Source organism: Heloderma suspectum, chromosome 11 (assembly GCF_057233095.1).
Source record: "Heloderma suspectum isolate Gila_16-S chromosome 11, 16-S_ref, whole genome shotgun sequence".
Classification (NCBI taxonomy): domain Eukaryota; kingdom Metazoa; phylum Chordata; class Lepidosauria; order Squamata; family Helodermatidae; genus Heloderma; species Heloderma suspectum.
The window spans coordinates 3755093-3777043 of NC_139468.1; the positions used below are offsets into that span (position 1 = coordinate 3755093).

At 45.1% G+C, this 21951-nt stretch overlaps 1 protein-coding gene across 1 annotated transcript in view; it reads right to left on the bottom strand.

The window, feature by feature from the left end:
- Positions 1–21951, bottom strand: part of TLN2 (talin 2) — a 215501-nt gene that overhangs the window by 130841 nt on the left and 62709 nt on the right. The window contains exon 2 of the mRNA XM_084816675.1: positions 15501–15692. The gene's annotated coding sequence lies outside the window, so the exon portion shown is untranslated. The remainder of the gene's footprint in view (positions 1–15500; positions 15693–21951) is intronic.

A 21951-nucleotide genomic window follows, 5' to 3' on the forward strand; every position in this document is an offset into this window, starting at 1 on the left:
TGTGATTTGCTGAAATCTGTATTGTTGTTGCGTCCAAACCCATTCCTGCAAACATACCATGGTTTGTTAATCAGCTATAAAACCACAAATAGAAGCCATGTTGTTGGCTTACAAAGTCTGGCTTGTTTAAACCATGATGTCTGAACCCAGAACTGTGGCTTATCCCTGCCCCATTTGTGCTGCTGTCTGCCCTTAAACAGAGGTGCTTGGCAAGAGTTGCCTGAAAATTAAACAGTTCTGAAGGCCGACAGGATGGGTGGGAGAAAAATAAACCGGAAATAGGAAAATCAAACTATGGTTTGTTTGCAAGACCATTCATGGCTAAAGCAACAAACCATGATTAATACAAACCATGGCTTAGCATAACATGAGATGCAGCCAATATCATAAACCTCCACATCAGCATTACTCAACCTGGTGCCTTCCATATGCAAGACTGCAGCCCCCTTCATCCTCCACCAGCAGAGCCAATGGCTGGAGATGGTGGAAGCTGTAGTCCAACAACATCTGGGGACCTAATGTTGGGAAAGGCCATCATTTCAGGAGGGCACCAGGATGAAGAATAGTTCTCTACATCCTTACTCCCTTCACACACATAGTTTCCTTTTTCTAAAAGACCACAAAACATGCTTTCAGCACTATGGAATAAGATGCTCAGTCCAATTACAGAGCAGTGAAAGATATTTCGATGCCCGAGATTAAAAATCCCAAAGTAACCCTTCCAATGTCACACAAGGTGTACAATCCACCATAATTCTTCCACATCTCCCATTCATTTCAATCATGTTTGTACAGAGGAACTTACTGATGAATTGTAACCCAGCACAATTATCTGATACGGGTGGTTTCAAAGACATTCACCGACGCAATAATTATATCCGTCTTACCAAATTGGGGACGGTGATCGCCCCCACCCCAATTTGATGAATGCCCATAACACACAACATTCAAAATACCCCATTTGCTAGCAATTCAATTAACTGTGTTCTCCATAATAGCACCCTGTATCTCCTCATTATTCTATTCTTCTCTTATAGACGATCATTTCACGGTTAGCCGGCTCAACAAATTGCTAGAGCCACGCATGTGCATTTGTATCTTTTGAATACCACCCTCTTCAAGCGGCTTGCATCATCCTGAAGCCTTTTTGATTACTCATTAGAGAATATGTATTCAAAAACATGCCAACATTTATTCTTATTTTTGGGCTAAACCCTAGCTCATAATCCAACGGTGAAGTAGTCCTGATACATACACCTCGGGCACAGTGAGGAAATCACGTTGAGTGCCCCAGGGTACACAGGCCTCATTCACCTTGCTTATGCAAGTACTTGTGCTGGAAGATAAACCCCTTGCATGGTGCCCCATATTAATGAGTGGGAAGGGGGCAGCTACTTGGGGTTTCCACCTCAGGCAACCCAATGTCTTGCACCTATCTTGGGTTTTACCTATGAACATGTCTAGGTAGATGTCTTATTCCTGGGTGCTGAACCTCAGGCCTGGGAGCCAAATCCATTCCCTAGATGGCTCAGCCCCCTTTCCCCCAGCCACCAATCATTTAGTGGTTTTCTGGCTTCTGCATGGCTTTTTCCTGTCTAAATGACTGAAGTGCCTCTCCCACAGCCTAGTTATTGCCAGTAAGAGCTTTAAGCTGAAATATGCTGGTATTTTTTGTATTTCGGCCCCACCCTTTTTGTCTTCACCCCTGCCCACTACCGGAATGTGGGGCCCAAGAGCTTCTTGGAAATTGAATTTAGCCCTTGGGCTGAAAGAGGCTCACACCCCTGTTGTACAGGAGCCTTTTCCAAACTGATACTTTCCAGATGTGTTGGACTTCAGCACTCTTCATCCTCTACAGATGGGAGCTGCAATCCAACGCATCTGTAGGGCACCAGATTAGGGGAGGCTGCCTTAGAGATTCACTAGAAAGGCATCACAGACGTCTTCACCCCTTGTCGAGTATCATAGTGTGATCTACTACCAACGGATCAATCTTCCATATTCATTAATTGACGGGGGAAACTGAGCAGCATGGGGCTTCTGTGGATGCTCAACCCACAAAGGCAGCACCCAACAAGAATGACTAACTTTGGACTTCCACACGATATGGACAACTGATGGACCAGGGTCCAGAACGTCAAACTATGTTTATTGACTATCATCCCAGCCACCACAACCTAAAAGTAGTGCGCACATATCCACTACAAGGCAACTGAATTCCAGGTCCTACTACAGTTGTGAGCCTTCAGATGTTCATTTAATTTGATCACTTCCCACAGAGAGTTAGTTTGGGTCAGTGCAGAGTGTGGCCTTCAACTGGGAAGTTCTAGCTTCAAATCTTATTCAAGCTTCAAAGATCAGAATGCAACCTGCCTATCTAACAGGGTGGTTGTGAGGATTTTTTTTTAAAAAAAACTTTATTCCTATATGTTGATGGAATAAGCAACAGTCATTAGCTAAAATCCACAGTATGGAGGGGAAAATAACTGGCTGAAAAGCCACTAAGTAGTTTATGCACTAGGGAATTGGGGTGCTGGTTTTGGTTTCACTTTAGCCTGTTTACCTTGCTTGTTTTAGTTGTAACAAGAAGATTCCTGCTAATATTAAGTAAAGGTCCTGTTTAAAGCTTGCAGTTGCCTTCCGTCTCAGGTGTGGTCAGACAAACTGACTCTGCAAAATACATGACACCTGAAGTCCTTTGGAAGGAGGGCTTATACACATGTGAGAAACTCCCCAGGAGAAAATTATCTGAAGCATCCCCAAACCCATTTTTGTGTAGATTTCAGCTAGCAATAATGGGTCCCTGCCGAATCTAGTCAATGGATTGATAGGACTGCTCACTGAAGGTGCTACAACAAGAGAGCGCCCAGACTGAGAACGCTCCCTTGTAACCCGTTTAAACAAAAGGCTCAACCAGCATTTAATTCCACAGCTCGTTTGCAGCTTCGAGTCACTTAGGAGTTCTTTTCTGGCAACTGTAAAAGGGCGAGGGCAAAGACAAATTCTAATGATCCAAAATTTTATGTCTGGCATTTTCCTCCCATTGCATTATGCATAGGCAGAATAGGCATTTCAACCACTCTAAGATTTAAGGTGAATAACTGAATTGGGGAGGCGGGGAGGAAGGCATCAACTCCAGTTCCCTCAGACACAAAGCAGGGCTGTCCATCCAGGGATGTACAGATTTTGATAAATCCGTTCCATCTGTGCTTCATGGATTGTCAGGTGTCTTTTGTTCTGTCATCCACTCATTCAGATTACCCGATGTGGATTAGTGCATCTATGCAAGTATGCATGAGCGCTAATGTGCATTTGCACAGGTGCAAGTTAGCGCAAATCCCCCCCAAAGTTAAAAGCTGGTCTGCAAGTCTGCAGGAACCTTGCAACTCAGAAAAAGCCAGTCTGCTGCAGAATCTGCAGGTCAGATTCACAGAAACCCAAACTCATTTGAATCCGTCGTGGATCTCTGACTTCCCTACCTACAAGTCAACCTCTACAATTGCAGACCACACTAGCCCTATGCTGCTCTTCAAAAAAGGATGTATTTACACACTGGATTCCACAATTGCACTGGCCCCCTTGAGTTCTAGCACACAGGAAGATGCCTTCTACTACCAAGTCAAGCTATTTGTCCATTTAGCCCAGTATTGTCTGCCTGGAGCATATCTCCAGGGTCTCACCCGCTACCTGATCCTTTTAACTGGAGATGCCAGAAACTGAGCCTGGGCCTTCTGCATGCGTATCAGGCACTCCACCACAGAACTATGGTCCTCCTATTGCATATAGAGCTCAAGGTGCATAGGCTTGATTTGCACACTACAATATCAGTGCATGCAGACTCGGCCTCTGCAGGGACACACTCCCCCTCCCATGCCAACCTAAAATCTGTCAGGAATGAATCTCCACATGTGGAGATGTCTGGCAGCTCAGACTCAGATTCAGAAGGGGAACAGCCAGAACGGGGAGGCACCCTCCCTGGTTTGCTCAGGTTCGGGAAGACTTTCTTCCCAAGACCTTGACACACAGATGGTTCAGCCTGAACGCCCGCTCGCTTTCCTCCACCATAAGAACCCAGTTTTTGGAGGAGAAGGAAGAGAGCAAGGGGCATGACTTGAGGGATGCTAGGGTCTGTCGCAGAGCAAAGAGGAAAAAGTTAGAGGCTGGGCTCAGACTGTCTGCCAGGTTGGTCACTCGTGAAAGCCAAGATAGGAGGGAGCCACCCTAACAGAGGGGCATCCCTACGAAGCTAATCTGGCCGAGAAGTTCTTGCCCAGGCTGCTAGCAACTCCTCTAACTCCTCTACTGATATTCAGAGATGTGTGGATTAGCTGAGAGTTTCCTAGAATCTGCATGTGTAAAGAAGTGTAGCTCGAAGCCTTGTTTCCTAGAATGTGTTGATTGTGAAGGGAGGGGACAGTGGAACAGGACAAAATCTAGTCCGTGCAGGTCAGGTGATGTGGCTGGGTGAAGGAGCAGATCATGCCAGGATGATCCCAAGTCCCCACCATGTGAATGTCAGCACAGGACGCAAGTGCGCCACGAAGCAAAGGAGCAGGTGCCTTGCCCAGCAGATTTGGCCCAGATAACTCAAGCCAGCCCAAAGAATGGGATGCTACTGCAGGAGGGCAGAACCCCAGGCCCAGAGGCCAAACCAGCCCTCTCGGGGGTCCCAGATGGCCACGCCACTGTCCCCTTTCCTCCCGACCACTAATCACTTGGTGGTTTCTCAGCACTCACAGGTTTTTCCCCATTCTGAATGGTCAAAAGGCCTCTCCGAAGACTTAGTTACTGGCAGTAGGAGCTTGAAGCTACAAGATGCCGGTGTTTGGGGCCCCGCCCCTTTGGCTTGGGGCCCCGCCCCTTTTGCCTTCAGCCCTGCCCACCACTGGAACATGGCCTCCTTTTCTGCAGAAAGGAATCTGGCCCTCAGCCTGAAAGAAGTTCAGCATCCCTGTGCTGCACTATCAAAAACCAAAAGAGGGCCCGAAAGATGTCTCCTTCGAAGCCAGTCCCCCTGAACTGAAAACCAAATAAGGGCAGGGGATGGCTGTAATTCCCTGGAAGAGCACACATGTTGCTTTAATCCCCAGCATCTCCAGGTGGGGCTGGGGAAGACTAAGTCAAAAAAGAAACCGCTGCACCAACTGAATTCCCAACGCGTTTCGACCCTTGGTCTTCATCAAAGGAAAAACCTTGATACGAAGCAATGGAGAGGGAATCCTCCAAAAGAATCTCCAAGAGTCCTTCCCTTGATAAAGACCAAGTGTTGAAACGCGTTGGGAATTCAACTGGTGCAGCGGTTTCTTTTTTGACTTTGGTTTCCAACCTTACAGCTGTTTTTTCTGGTTCCTATTGGCACTGTTGGGGTTGGGGGAGTCGCCTACCACAGTCCTTGGAGACCTGCTGCCAGGCAAAGCAGTCAATACTATTGATTGCACTGATTACACTGCATATAAATATTATTTATTACATTTGTTACACTACTGGGCTAGGCAGACAAAGGGTCTGACTCCGTGTAAGGCAGCTTCCTCTGTTCCTATATTCCAGTGTCCCCTTGAAACAAAACAGTGGGTCTTGGGGATGGGGGCGGAAACAAATGAGTTTGTTTTCTGACTACAGAGCAAAAAAGCTCCAATTAAAATCCAGTTTTTGAATCTTGAATTGATTAACCCAATTAAAGTTATGGCTATTTCCCACATCTTTGCCATTCTGGGTCATCGGCTACTTAGTGGGAGCTCCTGGAAACACCAGAACAGCTGACCCAAGAAAGCTGATAACACACCCAGCAAAACTAAGGGTAAACATAGCCAGAATCCCATGCTAGGGAGTGGTGCAGAATTTTGGGTAATCGCATAACTTCCATATGTGTAATGTTTTAACAGCTTTTGTGCCTCTTTCAATAGGTGGTCGGTCGGGCTTCGTCCAAGCACGTCTCTCCAGCCATTTCAGGACCATCAAGAATAGCTAGTCGTCCACTTTTCACAGAGTTGATGTCATTCCAAATGCTGACACACTTTTCTGCTTGGAAGGAACAGAACTTTGGGAAGAAACAGACAAATGCCAAATTTAGATAACACAAACTCATCATGTGCTGTTTCTTCCTGGTTCTTGGAAATGTTCCCAAGGAGCAAAAATGGTTGGGGTGTGATGGAAAGAGTGATGGCAAAATTCTATGGCATATAAATATGAAGCCAGAGGATAAACAGCTCAGGGGTGTGGAGTGTGACACACACTTAGAATTCAGGAACAGGGTGCTTCTGAGCATATGCTTGGCCCAGGAATGTGTTTGCAGTGCCAGGACAGAGCTCATAGTCCATCCATACAAAATCCCTCTCCTACCCTCCCCCACACACACTTTCTTCAGAGAGAGAGAGAGAGAGAGAGAGAGAGAGATGGGAGGAAGCCTTTTAAAATAGCTATTGTTAAAAAAAAAAAAAAGGAGAGACAGGAAACCTTGCCTATTTACTGCAAACCACCCAGAGATTCATCAGTACATCTTCTTTCTGCACAAGGATAGTCAAATGCTATAAGCATTTGCTGCCCAAGGGAGTAGATCTAAGTGGTGTCCTACTTCCTGGAATGGGCCATGATCCACTGGCAAGTTTCCTTACATATGCTCCATTGAAAAGAACGGGAACTTACTCCTATTCAGTTCATTGGAATAGACATCCTAGTGGATGAATCTTGTCCCACGACTTGGATCGGTCTCCCAGTATGCCGCTCTTAATAATGCCCCAGATGGGAGGCCACAGATGCTCAGGCTTGCTGAAATTCTCCAAAATTTACTTCAAAGCTTGGTTGGGCTCGCTCCCATTCTCGTTTGCAACCTGTTTCTCAGTTTGTTTGGATGGGGAAAGCTGTGCATTTTGAGAAAGGTGTGCATTTTGCAAATGCAAGTGTAAGTTCAGGAATTTGTGAACATTTTCAGAGAACATGTATTCCTGTTCGCATTCAGGGTTGCAAAGGGGGCATTTCCAAGTGATTCGCAAATTGAAACAAAATTCTCATACCTCCATCCCCAGACTATGCCACCTGCGTAGGACACCTCATGTTACCTCACGGGAGCTACACACCTCTGACTGCCACCCAATGTTGGCATGTAGCCAAGTAGCTACCAGGGGTGGGGCAACAGGGGCAGGAATATGAAGCTTTGCCTAGAAAGGGGGCAGGGAACATTATTACTATTATTATTGATACTAATTAATAATTAAACAATGATTCAAACATCATGCAAAAGCAGGCTTGCAACAAACTACTCCCATACCAAATTGAGATGGGCTTTCATCTCTGGAACATGGCTGCCCTGAATGGTATGTTATCCTGGCACGGTAGTGCAAAGTCTTCCTCGTGATGGCAGGCCCGCTGCATTTCAGTGTCCTGCTAAGGGGGCCAAGAATTCAGCGGACGCAAGGCAGCACCAGAGGCATCCAAACTCCTGTCAGTGTGACAGTGATGAAAAGGGCTCCAGGAACAGGCCCCCGGCAGGAGTGTGTCGGCCAGCCCAAGGCTTCCATGACCTGACGTTCTGACGCAGGAGGCTTAAATCCAGCTGGATTGGTAGCTCATATATGTGGATTCAGCTCATGAACCAAACAATCCCAAGGGAACATACATTTAACAATAAAGCAAGCATTTAGGGGTCAGAGATGATGGAGGTATTTGCAATCCCTTGTTTTACAGGGTTTTAAATGGTTTTAGATGGCTTTTTAATAGGGATGCAAGCTTTAATTGGTTTATTCCATATATTAACAAATTAAACCTTGTGTTCATTGACTGATGGAATTATATGTTGGGGGATTATATGTTGGTTGTTTGTAACGCTACTTTGGTTCAGGTGTGTTCTTGTAAAAGGAAATTAAAACAAGAAAAACTACAGAGATAGGTTTCCCATTTAATAACAGAAATGGTAGCCTTTGTTTATTAAATGGTAATTTATCTTACACGTGTTTCAATGTTTTTAAAATGCACCCCAAAGAAAAAGAAATGCAAGAAAGCCAAGTGGCTGTCTGATGAGGCTTTACAAGTAGCTGAGGAAAGAAGGGAAGCAAAAAGCAAGGGAGAAAGGGGAAGATATATCCAACTGAATGCAGAGTTCCAGAGAATAGCAAGGAGAGACAAGAAGGCCTTCTTAAATGAACAATGCAAGGAAATCGAGGAAAACAACAGAATGGGAAAGACTAGAGATCTCTTCAAGAAAATTGGAGATCTCAAGGGAACGTTTTGTGCAAAGACGGGCATGATAAAGGACAAAGAAGGCAGGGACCTCACAGAAGCAGATGAGATTAAGAAGAGGTGGAAAGAATACACAGAAGAACTATACAGGAAAGATCTTAATGTCCTTGATAGCCATGATAGTAATGTCCTTGATAGCCATGATAGTAATGTCCTTGATAGCCATGATAGTAATGTCCTTGATAGCCATGATAGTGCGGTCACTGAACTTGAGCCGGACATCCTCGAGAGAGAAGTCAAGTGGGCCTTAGGAAGCATTAGTAACAACAAAGCTAGCAGAGATGACAGTATTCCAGCTGAGCTATTTAAAATCCTAAAAGATGATGCTGTTAAAGTGCTGCACTCAATATGCCAACACATTTGGAACACTCAACAGTGGCCACAAGACTGGAAAAGGTCAGTTTACATTCCAATTCCAAAGAAGGGCAACGCCAAAGAGTGTTCAAACTACCGCACAATTGCGCTCATTTCACATGCCAGCAAGGTGATGCTCAAAATCCTACAAGCTAGGCTTCAGCAGTATGCGAACCGAGAACTACCAGAAGTACAAGCGGGGTTTCGAAGAGGCATAGGAACTAGAGATCAAATCGCCAACATTCGCTGGATCATGGAGAAAGCAAGAGAATTCCAGAAAAACGTCTATTTCTGCTTCATTGACTACGCTAAAGCCTTTGATTGTGTGGATCACAACAAACTGTGGCAAATTCTTAAAGTGATGGGAGTACCAGACCACCTTACCTGTCTCCTGAGAAACCTGTACGAGGGTCAAGAAGCAACAGTAAGAACCGGACATGGAACAACCGCGTGGTTCAAAATTGGGAAAGGAGTACGACAAGGCTGCATATTGTCACCCTGCTTATTTAACTTATATGCAGAGTACATCATGAGAAATGCTGGGTTGGAAGAATCAGAGGTCGGAATTAAGATTGCTGGGAGAATTATCAACAACCTCCGATATGCAGACGATACCACCCTAATGGCAGAAAGTGAAGAGGATCTCAAGAGCCTCTTGTTGAGGGTGAAAGAGGAGAGTGCAAAAGCTGGTTTGAAACTCAACATTAAAAAAACTAAGATCATGGCATCTGGCCCTATCACTTCCTGGCATATAGAAGGGGAAGAAATGGAAGCAGTGACAGATTTTACTTTCTTGGGCTCCAAGATCACCGCAGACGGTGACTGTAGCCATGAAATTAAAAGACGCTTGCTCCTTGGGAGGAAAGCTATGGCAAACCTAGACAGCATAGTAAGAAGCAGAGACATCACCTTGCCAACAAAGGTCCGTCTAATCAAAGCTATGGTTTTCCCAGTAGTAATGTGCAGCTGTGAGAGCTGGACTATAAGGAAGGCTGAGCGCCGAAGAATTGATGCTTTCGAACTGTGGTGCTGGAGAAGACTCTTACGAGTGCCCTGGACTGCAAGGAGGTCAAATCAGTCCATCCTAAAGGAAATCAACCCTGACTGCTCACTGGAAGGACAGATACTGAAGCTGAAGCTCAAATATTTTGGCCACCTAATGCAAAGAGAAAACTCTCTGGAAAAAACCCTGATGCTGGGAAAGACTGAAGGCAAAAGGAGAAGGGGATGGCAGAGGATGAGATGGCTAGATAGCATCACCGATGCAATGAATATGAACCTGAGCACACTCCGGGAGAGTGCGCAGGACAGGAAGGCGTGGCTCCATGGACATGCTATGGTCCATGGGGTCACGAAGAGTCGGACACGACTGAACGACTGAACAACAACAACAAAATGCAAGTATGTGCAAATGTACTGAAATGCTATCAATTAATTGGTTAGAAGGCAAATGATTACTCAACTAATTTTTGTAATGAGTTGGCAGCCTCTTTTTAAAGATCTTGACTTTTTAAAAATTATATAGTTACCTGACAAACAGAGTGGGCAAGAAAGCGAAGACAATTTCACATATTACATGTACACAAAAGAGCAAAACAGCACCATGGAGCCCTGCTGGGGTTATTTAGAAAGTGATTGTAATTAGTATTAGTCTTATTATAAACATCTATCACCTTACGTGCTAAAAAGCCATCAAGTTACTCTTTCACATCTGTAACAAGAGTACAGTCCCCATGAGAAAGATTCTGCACAGTGCTTGAATTACAGGGAGCCTTTTAACTCCCTCCTAGCTATTAGCTTCAAAAGGCTACAAGGTGTAAGGCCAGCCTTCCCCAACCTGGCACTCTCCAGATGTGGACTACAAACCCCATCATTCCCTGCCAGCACAGTTTTATGATCACTTGCAGTTTTATGTCCTAAGTGCAGTTATATATCTACCTAGGAAATGAAGAGTTTAGAATCATAGAATAGCAGGGCTGAAAGGGGCCTGCAAGACCACCGAGTCCAACCCCCTGCTCAATACAGGAATCCAAGTCAGAGCATCCCTGATAGGTGGCTGTCCAGCCTCATCTTGAATGCCTCCAGGGTGGGAGAGCCCACCACCTCCCTAGGTCATGGGTTCCATTGTCGTACTGCTTTGACAGTCAGGACGTTTTTTCTGATGTTCAGCCGGAATCTGGCTTCCTTTAACTTGAGTTACACGACAGAGATGACTGTCAATACCGTTGCACAGGAATGTTGCTAGGCTTGGGTCCCAAATCTATTTCTCGGGCCCCCAGATCTATTCTACAGAGCCCTGGGTGCCAATTGGTGCCAATGGAAGAGTGATTTTGTTCCAGCTTAATTGCCAACTGGGGGGCAATTTTCAAGGGGATTGCAGCTCAGAAGGAAAGGGTTAACTCTCCCCTCCCCACATGATGCAACACCCCCCAACAAAATGTTCCCTTGCATGATAATCAAGCTTAGGAAAAAAAAAACTTTATCTGCTTTTGCGATGGTTTGGGTGAGGGTGCAAATTAATTGAAGAACTTATTTCATCTCCACTGATTTGGATGAGAAATTAGCTGACTGGCTTTGCCTCCTGTAAAATTTAAACAAATCCTAGTAATTATTTCTGAATGTGCATAAATAGATATAAATTAGCATATGCAGATTTTATGCAGGTTTTTGTCCTGTGGGCGTGGTTCCTGGCTCTTTTAAGAGCCTAGCAACACCCTCACTGGCACACAATGTCTGGAAAGGCACTCCCGCATTAGGAGCATTTTGAACCTAAACAAAACCTGTTTGCTTCTAACCAGGAAGCTAAGAATTATGTTAGATTCCTCCCCAACAGGGGAGGCAAATCCACAGCCAGAGACAGAGGATGCTCAGCATAGTAATTAGGGGAGTGGAAGCTCAAAAGGAATATTCTTGTTTTTGGTTTGTGTTTTTAAATCTCTCTATCCCACCTTCCAACAACAGCTTCCAAGGCAGCTAAAGACTGATAAAATCAACCAACTTTAAAATATTAAAAATCCCCCAAACATCACAGTGGTAAAAACAGAGAAATAACAAGAATAAAATAAATCATCTGTTAAGAGGTGGAGAGAGTAAAATAGCCTTCGCCGAGCACCAAAAGGATCATAAGTAGGCAATATCCAAGTGTCTCTGAGAAGAGCATTCCAGAACTAGAGTGCCGCCACTGTAAAGGCCCTGAGCCCAGTCCCTATCCCCCTCACCTTGGAGGGGAATGGCACCCAGAGCAGGGCCCTGGTGCTGATTTTAAAGAGTGGGCAGGTTCACATAGGGGCGGGCAGTTTTTTAGATATCTTGGACTCAAACTGTACAGGATTTTATTGATCAAATCCAGCACTTTGAATTATATAGGAACAGGAGTGCTATTATTATTAATTAAAATATAATTAATAATTATTAATAATGATAACAAGAGTAATGGTGGTGGTGGTGGCGGTGGTGGTGGTAGTAATGATGATGACAATGTTGCAAATCTTAGCTTGGATGGAAGACCTGAGTGCCCCAGGGAAAGAAACGACCCTGTTCTCCCTACCATGTTCTATATTAGGGCTGGCCCAAGACATTTTGCAGCTTGAGGCAAGGAAGAAGATGGTGCCGCCCCCCATTCCATGCACAGAAGCCAACTGGGCTGGCGAGGGAATCTTGCTTCAGTGCTGCCAACGGGATGGTGTCCTCCACTGCACCCAAGGGCAGCGGTTCAGGTGCTGCAGGACAAGCTCTGTCCCTTACGATAGGCCTGGAGTCCTGGTTCTGGTCTCTTCCTTTTTAAAATTATTATTTGTTACATTTCTACACTGCCCCATAGCCGAAGCTCTCTGGGGGGTTTACAGAAGTCAAAACTTTAAATACGATATAAAACGTTTAAAAGCCATTTACATGAAAGCCCACAGACGACATACACAAAAAACATATAACTAAAACCAACTTTGAACAGTCAGTCATAACTAAAGACACATCTAGGACCAATTAAAACTCATCCTGTGCTGCCGAATGCCTGGGAAAAGAGAGAGGTCTTAACCTTGCGCCAACAAGATAGCAATGTTGGTGCCAGGCAGACCTCATTGGGGAGCTTGTTCCATAGATGAGGGGCCACCACTGAGAAGGCCCTCTCCCTTGTTGCCGCCTTCCAAGCTTCCCTTGGAGGAGGCACACGGAGGAGGACCTTAGATGCTGAGAATGGGTAGGTTCATTTCCGGAGAGGCGTGCCATCAGGTACTGTGGTCCCAAGCCATGTAGGGCTTGATAGGTTAAAACCAACACCTTGAATTGAGCTTGGAAGCATATAGGCCATCTGGCCGCTTCCTCCATTACCTTCTAACAGACAATGCTGAATGGAGAACTGCCAGAGCTCACAACCACCCACAGTTTGAGATTCCTCCCTCTGGTGAGTGGCTGGTGGTACAATTAGGGACTAAGGACGTAAGACAGGGGTGCAGAACCCCTTTCAGCCCAAGGGCTGAACTGCATTTTGGAGAAGCTCCAGGGGGCCGCATTCCAGTGGTGGGTGTGGCTAAAGGCAAAAGGGGTGTGGCCAAAGGTCCCCAAAACACCAACCTATGTGGCTTAAAGCTCTTTAAGAGGCACTTCAATCTTTTAGAATGGGGGGAAAAAACACGCAAAAGCTGAGAAGCCAGAAAAGGACCAGCAGTGGGGTGGCAGGGAAGGGGGCGTGGCCTGCATAAAGCCCCAAAGGCAGCCCAGCCAGATCGGACCCAAAGTCCGTCTCGCCTTGCACCCAGGTACCCACAGCAGCCAACGAGGCCATGAGGACAAGACAGCTTCCCTGTTATTTGTCCCCACGCCTGATAACCAGTCACATTGAACAATTATTTTTAATTCGCTCCAGTTGTAGGAGACAAAAATACATTCTGTGCCCTTTCAAAGGGGGGCATTATTTCTGCCATGAAATTAAGCAGCTGCATTGAAAACCATGATTAAGATCCCTGCCACTTTGATTACTCCAGAAAGGAGGGAACAACAGTAAAATCAATAGAGGGAGTAAATATTTTATGTCACTTCCCCTAGATGTGCAGAGAAAGAGTGAGCCACTGGAGGATGGCAAGCGTCCTTAAAAATTCATGCTAATGCGGGTGCTCCATTTAAGAGATCTATATGGCCCAATTCTTTCAGATTATGCAACATTCCATAAAAAGCTTGCACACAGGAACACAGGCCAAATGAGCATCAGACAAGATGTTCTTCCAAAATTGAGGTGCTTTAACTTTTTAAATTGGGCTTAGAGATGAAGCACTGGCCTAGAAAATAAGCTAAGTAATTGGATATTTGAGGAACGATTCTTTAACCAGATCTGACAGCGAAGGCTGACAGAGGTTTCTAAGGAGAGGGTTTCCATCAGACGCCCTAATTCAGCATATGCTCAGGCTGCAAGGTGGGCAACAGCAGGGGTGGGCAACTTCTGGAGGTCTGTGGGCCATTCCCCCCCTCCAATGGGCAACAAGGAGAAATACAGACAGTCCAAAGCCAGGATGCTTTTGCAGAAAGTAGCACTCCTTGAGTTCCAGTAGTTACACATCCCCCGTCAGGGTTATTGGATTTTGTGCATGAAACGGATGCAATTCTCCAAAGCTTGTGCGAGGGTTTTAAAAAGAAAAGATGGGTTGTGCTCTCGGAAATATTACCTAGAGATGCCCTATGAACCAACTGCTCTCATCAACTAAGCACACAACCCGTCCAGCATGGCCGTTCCCAACCTGTGTACTGCAGTGGGGAGTGAGGGAAACATAGACATGAATTACATCATGAAATGCTCCTGTGAGCCCAAAGTAGCTCCCTGCAGAGAAGAAGGGCTGCCCAGCTCTGCACGATGCACTCTTCTTGTCTCACCTCCTGCCTATCAGCCTCTACCAGAGTTAAATCTGCTGGATTGGGTGTGACTGGATCAGCCCATCCTTCCCAATGCAGCAACTCAGCAGAATGGCCCAGCCCCAGAGGACAGTGCCTGTTGCATCTCTGGAGGAATCGCTGCCCTGCCCTAGCCTCCCTCCTCTCAGGAGGCATGGCTAGATCCCTGACTCCTATAGAAACATGAGGGTAAGGCTTGGATGAGTCCAGTTCCAACGCTTAAACAAACCATAGAGCTCAGTGGTAGGGACGAACGCATTGTGTGAAACCTGTTCCGCCTGTGTTTCGTGGATTGTCAGGTGCCTTTCGTTCCGTGGTCTGCCCATCGCTGGAATAGGATTTTTTTCCTGTAACTGAATTTGCACAATTTTGTATGTGTGAAAATGCACAAATCCCTCCAAAATGGGCATTTTCACACTTTAGCTTACAGGGGAAATGTGCATTTTGGGTTGTTTTTTTAATTTTGCATATTTTCCTACCATGAAAGTTGTGCAAAATTCGGGAAAGTTAGCCCGCAAGTGTGCGGAATCTGCCCAACAGGTAAAAAGCCATCCTCTGCAGAATCCACGTGTTGGATTCATGAAAATCTGAACACATTTGGTTCCGTTGCAGATTTTTCTGACATCCCTGCTCAGTGGTGGAGCACACACTTGGCATGCAGAAGGTCCCAGGTTCAATCCCTGACATCTCCAGTTAAAAAGATCAGGGAGCAATGGGTGATGGGAAAGACCTCTTCGTGAGACAATGGAAGCTGCCTTCTACCAAGCCAGACTATGTGTTCATCTGCCCAGTGTTGTCTGACTAACAACGGCTTTCCCGGGTCTTAGGCACATAGGAGTCCATCCCATCTCCTGCTACAGGATCCCTTTAACTGAGCCTGGGATGCTGGGCATACAAAGCTAGTTCCCTGCCACTGAGCTACAGCCCCTCCCCACCTCTCCTGGACAAGCAGACCCAGAAATCCTTCTGCTTCTCCCCTGATCCATCCCACAGGTTCTGCTTCTTCCTTTCGCCCAGTTCTCCGCATCACTCAATACCTGGCAGAGTAGACACGGGCTTTACGCAAGGCGCTTCCTCCTCCTGGCAGGTTCCTGGTGACATCCGCACGGCAAGGGAATCCAGTGGCCAGCAGGGTCCTTCGGCAAAGTGTGTCCCAGTTAACAAATTCCTCAGACTATCACACGGAGATGTTCTGACAATCCCTTTATTTTCTTTCTCCTGTTGTGAATCTAAGAGGCAAAAAAAGGAGAGGATTGTTACACCCAGCAGAGGCAAAACCAGAATTTCATTGACTTTTATTTGTCTTTAATGGGGGGAAAGGAAGTGGAATGCATAACATTCTGTAGTCATTGAGATTTTATTCTAAGCATACAAATCACTAACATTTTGGGTGTGTTTTCTTGAGTGGGAGTATTTCATCCACTAAATGGGAAACAGCTTGGGCTTTGCACACAAACATTTCTGTTGGGTTTTGGGAAAAAAAATGGGGGAGGCCAAAAAACAAAACAACTCAACCCCATGCAAGAGAGACTAAAGTATTCTTCAAAAACATTATAGTTTCTGACCAGTTTCATTTGATATGTGCAAAAAGCTGGGTGCCTGCTTTAGAATTATTTAAGGATATGGAGAAGAAGCTGTAACATAAATGATATATCTGCATGAAACTGCCTACATACCTATAATAAAAGCTTTTGTTGAATATCAGGATCAACAATAGGAAGACCAGCTATTCTCAAACTTGGCTGTTCTTCAGTTTTGGATTTCATACAATTAAAAACTCATATGCATCTCTGCAAAACTTGGAAGATGTACACTCCAAGCCTATGCATGTCTACTCCAAAGTATGTCCCACTGTGTTTAGTTGGGTTACTCCCAGGTAGGCAAGCATAGGACTGCAGCCTTAGTCTGAATTCCCACATCAACCACTGGAGTCAATGAAAGAAAACAGATGAATCCAAGGATTCCATTTTTAACTAACATCTGAGCTGCAGCTAAATTAGATACCTATTCCTATTTTGGCAAGTTATTTCAAGCTGGCAAGTAAGAAACACAACAAATGAGTGGTACTTTAGCGAAAGAACGTAAGAAAAGCTTTGCTCAACCAGATCGAAGGTCCATCTCATTCAGCACCTTGCATCTCACTGGCCACTGTGGGAAACCTCTTGAGGAGCCCACAAAGAGGTTATAAAAGCAATAGCTTTCCCCACCCCAGTGGTTAGCCTCCAACTGCTGGAATTGCATTTAGCCATCATGACTAATAGCCGCTGATAGACTTCTCCATGAATTTGAGCCTCTTTTCAATCCATCCAAGCTAGTGATCCCATCAGGGTGGATCAGCTTGTTGTCCAAACTTGCCCTATATCTTGTGGCATTGAATTCCATAATTCATTTATTTTATAGATTGATCTGCTGCTCTCCAATCTGACTATTTCCAGTGTGAACATAAGAACGTTGGAACAGAAGAACGTTGGAAACTGCCTTATACCGAGTCAGTGTATCCATCTATCTAGCCCAGCATTGCTGACATTGACTGGCAGCAATGGTTCTCCATGGTTTCAGGCAGAATTCTTTCCCAGACCTACCTGGAGCAGCTGGGAATTGAATCTGCATGCAAAGCAAGTTGCTCCGCCACTGAACTATGGTCCTCTCCCAAATCACAATAAGAATCCTAACACAATAATGATGCATCATGTGAAGCAGTCTTTCTAGACCAGCATTCTGTTCACACAGTGGCCAACCACGGGAAGCCCACAAGCAGGATGTGAGCATAAGAGCACCTACCTCCTTATGTTCCCAGCAACTGGTATTGAGAGGCATACTGCCCTTGACACTGGAGGGAATATATAGCCATCATGACTAGCAGCCATTGATAACTTTATTCTCCATGATTTTTTCTAATTTCCTTTTAAAGCCGTCCAAGTTGGTAGCCATCACTAAATCTTCGGGCAGCAAATTCCATAGTTTAAGTATGCACTGTGTGAAGACGTCCATCCTTTTATTTGTCCTGAATCTCCCAGCATTTGTGAGATAGGGAGAAAAACTTCTTCCTATTCACCTTCTCTACACTGTGCATAATTTTATATGCCTCTGTCATGCCTCACTTTGTTATCTTTGTTCTAAACTAGAAAGCCCTTCAACGCTTTAGCCTTTTCTCCAACCCTATGGTCATCTTGGTTTCTCTTTTCTGCACATTTTCCTGCTCCCCTTTTTGAGGCCAATTTTTCTGGACCAGATCCCAACTGGTCCTGTCATCATGAACCCAGTATTATAAAGACTCAATGTATCTCTAGCTAGAATACCATAACAGAGTCTGTATAAAGTTTCGACAAGATCACGCAGCGTCTTCTACGTGCTACCATAAGGTTGGTGTTGCCTGTATTCAGCTTCAGTCTACTAAGTCTTCATCCAGTCCACCATCACCACCAAATGCTGGTGAAGTACAGCGACCACCTACCCAGGGTCTACTGAAAAACCAAAATGGTGCCAGATGCCCTTCCTACATGAATATGCTCTTCCACATTTGTATACAATCTCGCAAGGCAGCTTCATATGTACGTATTGAACAAAGTGTGTGAACTCCAGATCAGTTGCCAAGGTGATGAGCAATCATTACTCATCACAGAATCATAGAATAGTAAGGTTGGAAGAGGCTTACAAGACCATCGAGTCCAACCCCCTGCTCAGTGCAGGAATCCAAGTCAAAGCATCCCTCACAGATGGCTGTCCAGCTTCATCTTGAATGCCTCTGGGAGAGCCCACCACCTCCCTGGGTAATTGGTTCCATTGTCATGTTGCTTTAACAGTCAGGACGTTTTTCCTGATGTTCAGCCTGAATCAGGCTTCTTGTCACTTGAGCCCATGATTCCGTGTCCTGCACTCTGAGGTGATCGAGAAGAGATCCTGGCCTTCCTCTCTGTGACAACCTTTCAAGTATTTGAAGAGCACTATCAGATCTCCCCTCAGTCTTATCTTCTCAAGGCGAAACATGCCCACTTCTTTCAGTCTCTCTTCTAGGGCTTTGTTTCCAGTCCCCTGATCATCTTTATTGCCCTCCTCTGAACCTTTTCCAGTTTGTCTGCATCTTTCTTAAAGTGTGGTGCCCAGAACTGGACACAGTATTCAAGATGAGGCCTAACCAGTGCTCAGTAGAGGGGAACTAGCACTTCACATGATTTGGAAACTATATTTCCAAATCACCCTCTGGGTTCATCCTGACAGGTATGTATATGGCAGTTTCCCACACACGCCTAAGAGATCCCATATTTTTTGTCCTTAAGTCCTCCAGATCCACCATATAAAAAGTTATGAATGATCTAACAAGATTACACCATGGAACCAAATTTCATCTTGCACTCTTGTCTGTGTGCATATCTTACACATCTGTCTTGGTTCTGAAGCCAGGGAAGGTGGAGGGAGGAATCCAATGAGGTATGGATTAAGAAGCAGCCATAAGTATCCCCAGCCCCAAACCATGGATTAGGAGGGGGGCAATCCATCAGACTCTCAGCACTGCTATAATCCATTATACCCCCCTCCCCCGGATGGGAAAATACCAGGGCAGTTGGAAAGACAAGGCATGGGTGAACTGTGTATAAAATGCATCTGAAATGATACTAGACTTTGAATCAACTGGAACCATTAACAGGAAGTCAATAAGGAAGTGAAATCGAAAGCTGGAGAAATGTTTTGCTTAGCCCAGCAGGAAGTTAAGTCCCAGAAAGCTGGGAGAAGCAATTCTTCAAACTGATTTGCCTAGAAATCCAACACAGTAAACAAAAACAAAAAAGGAATTGGCTGTTTTAGGAAGCCACAGACCATGACCTTTCAACACATGAGCCTCCAGGGTTTTGCTGTCATCCAAACAGCTGGCTGAAGAATGGCACCAGTAAAAAAAAACACTTAGAGAAACTGACATGCCAGAATTTTGAAAGCAACAGCTAAGTAATGCACATTGTTGGCTTTTAAAATAAACTTGGAGTGCTATGTTGGAGCCCTGCGCCAAACCCATAACTTCTTGAAGGTCTGATGCCCATTCCACTGGAAATCCATCCACGACAGAGCCTACAATGGTATCAAAAAGGGAAGAACTTTCTGCAAGAGGTTTCTAGTTGATGGGTTGCCCATCTCCAAAGGAGGCAACTGGCCAGGACAAGGGCTAAAGGTCAGACTCTACTGCTGTGCAGTTGAGGGCAGCATGCATGCCCAATCCACATATTCGCATTAACATGTGGATGGGGAGGAGAGGCCGTGCCTGCTGTGTCTGTGCTCAGCCTCAGCCTCAGATGTGAAAGCACCCATGCACACATATTCCAGTTGTGCACAGAGAGGCTCTCTGTGTGTTCAGGAACCATGCAGAAGGCAGGGAGACCCCCTATGCATGTAAACATATAGATTCTGCTCAGACTTCCTGCTGAACACATGAAGGTCAAGCGGTGCCCCTCCCTTTGTTCAGTGAATGCATAGATAACAGGAGCAGGTCTTCTCATCTGTAAGGTCAGCAGCCTTGGCTGATCTGGGTCAAGGAAGACCACCCAACCTGTAACAGCTTCTTTCTCCCTGCAGGTGAGTCACTGCTTTGGTCTGAGCTGGGTGGCACTTCAAGACCTCAGCATGCTCCACTCCCAAGGAAGCATGGAAGACTAAACAGAGAGAACAAGTTATGTATATATGAAGAACCTCTGGAACAGTGCTGAGAACTGGAAACATTTGCCTCCAGTCTGATACAGGAGCAGACTTTGGCACCACTTGGAAGGTGACTAGCCCATTACTGGAGTAATGCTCCTGACCCCAGTTGGGTCTGTTCTGAAGCCACCATTACCAAGGGTGAAAACAGACATCGCTTTAAATCTGTGCCTAGCAGCTATGTGGTTTTTTTTTTTTTTCATTTTTATGTTAGAGTAAGCGCAGCCCCCTCATTCGAATTAGGATCCTAGCCTGGGATGGGGTGGGCATTTAAGATCTGGATCAGGCGCCCTCTGCCTACTCTAGAGTAAAAATGAACTGAAGACATAGCTAGGCACAGATAGCTGAGGAATATGGGCGGGAGGGTGCTGTTGCATTCGTGTCTTGCTTGTGGGTTTCCTGTGGGCAGCGGGTTGGCCACTGTGTGAGCAGAATGCTGGACTAGATGGACCTTGGTTTGATCCAGCAGGGCTTTTATGTTCTTAGATTTTGAGTAATGTCTGTTTTGGCCCTGAGAGTGAATTGGACTTTGCAAGCTGGCCTCAGTGTGGGGAGTGCCTGACTCATGATGTCCCGCACATGGCCTTGACAATGCCCCTTCCCCCTCCCTTCCAGGCGAATGTTGAATGCATGAACCTAGATCAAAATGCATCAAAATGTTGAATGCATGAACCTAGAAGCAAGCCATATTCTTCAACCTCACATGCAACATTTTTGCCACCATCTTATTATGCCTCTCCTGTCCTCAGGCTTCTTCTATGAGAAACTCTAAAACATACACAGCATGGGACAGCCAAGATGTGCAAAATCATTCTCTCTGCAAAAGATGTTTGCCATTAAAAGCATCTTCACAGTCAAATGATTTCATTAACTATTCAAACAACCACATTAATCTTGCCCAATCAGAAAATGTTGCTGCCACCAGCCGCATTCTGGTTTCGCTTGGATCTTTAATAAATTAAGTCTCTACATTTGCCTGTAAATGTTTCCTTCCATATATATTTCATTAAAACATTTAAAAAATGCCAGTGCATATACATTGTACATGTACATATTTGTGAAAATAAATTTGTTTTTTTTAAAGTAAACTTCTGAATCATACTTGTAGAAGTATGTGCATTATTATGCCAGTAACTAATAAAAAAAATCTAGTTCTGAATAAAATTACCAGATTGTTGCCTTCCTTCTTTCAACCCACTATCATCAGTCAATTTTAACATGACAGGAAATTCTTGCCATTTATTTTCCCATTCAGCTACTTTTGGGATGGATAATACTCTCCAATATTTCATATGGCTTACTCCAATAGTAATGATCCTACATCAAGTCAGCTCACAATGATTAATGTGGCATATCCTTTGTACAAGTGATTAAAAATATTACAGGATCCAAAAGAAATGTTAAGCCAGTTATCTTTTCAGTCTCTTTGCTGATCTTGTTCCAAAATGTCTTTGCTACTGCACAACTGTGCCACCTATGGAAGTGAGCACCTTCATAGTTTTGCCACTTGCAAAGATTGAAGTCTGCAGGTGCCTCTTATCCTGGGTAACTTGCCCATAATTTGAAGTGCTTTCCTTTGTGGCTAATGGCCAACATTGGAAAGCACACCAGGAAGACACCAGGCTGGGGAAGGCTGGTCAAAAGCATTTGGTGGTTAAAGAACCACAACTGGATTGCACCCTCATCTAAGGTGGGTTGTATCAGCAGCACCACCACCATACAGAGTTTTGGTGGTCACTTTAAGACATGGGTAGGGATGCTGGAGAAATTCAAGATGGACTAAAATGAGCTCAGATTTCTAAGAAT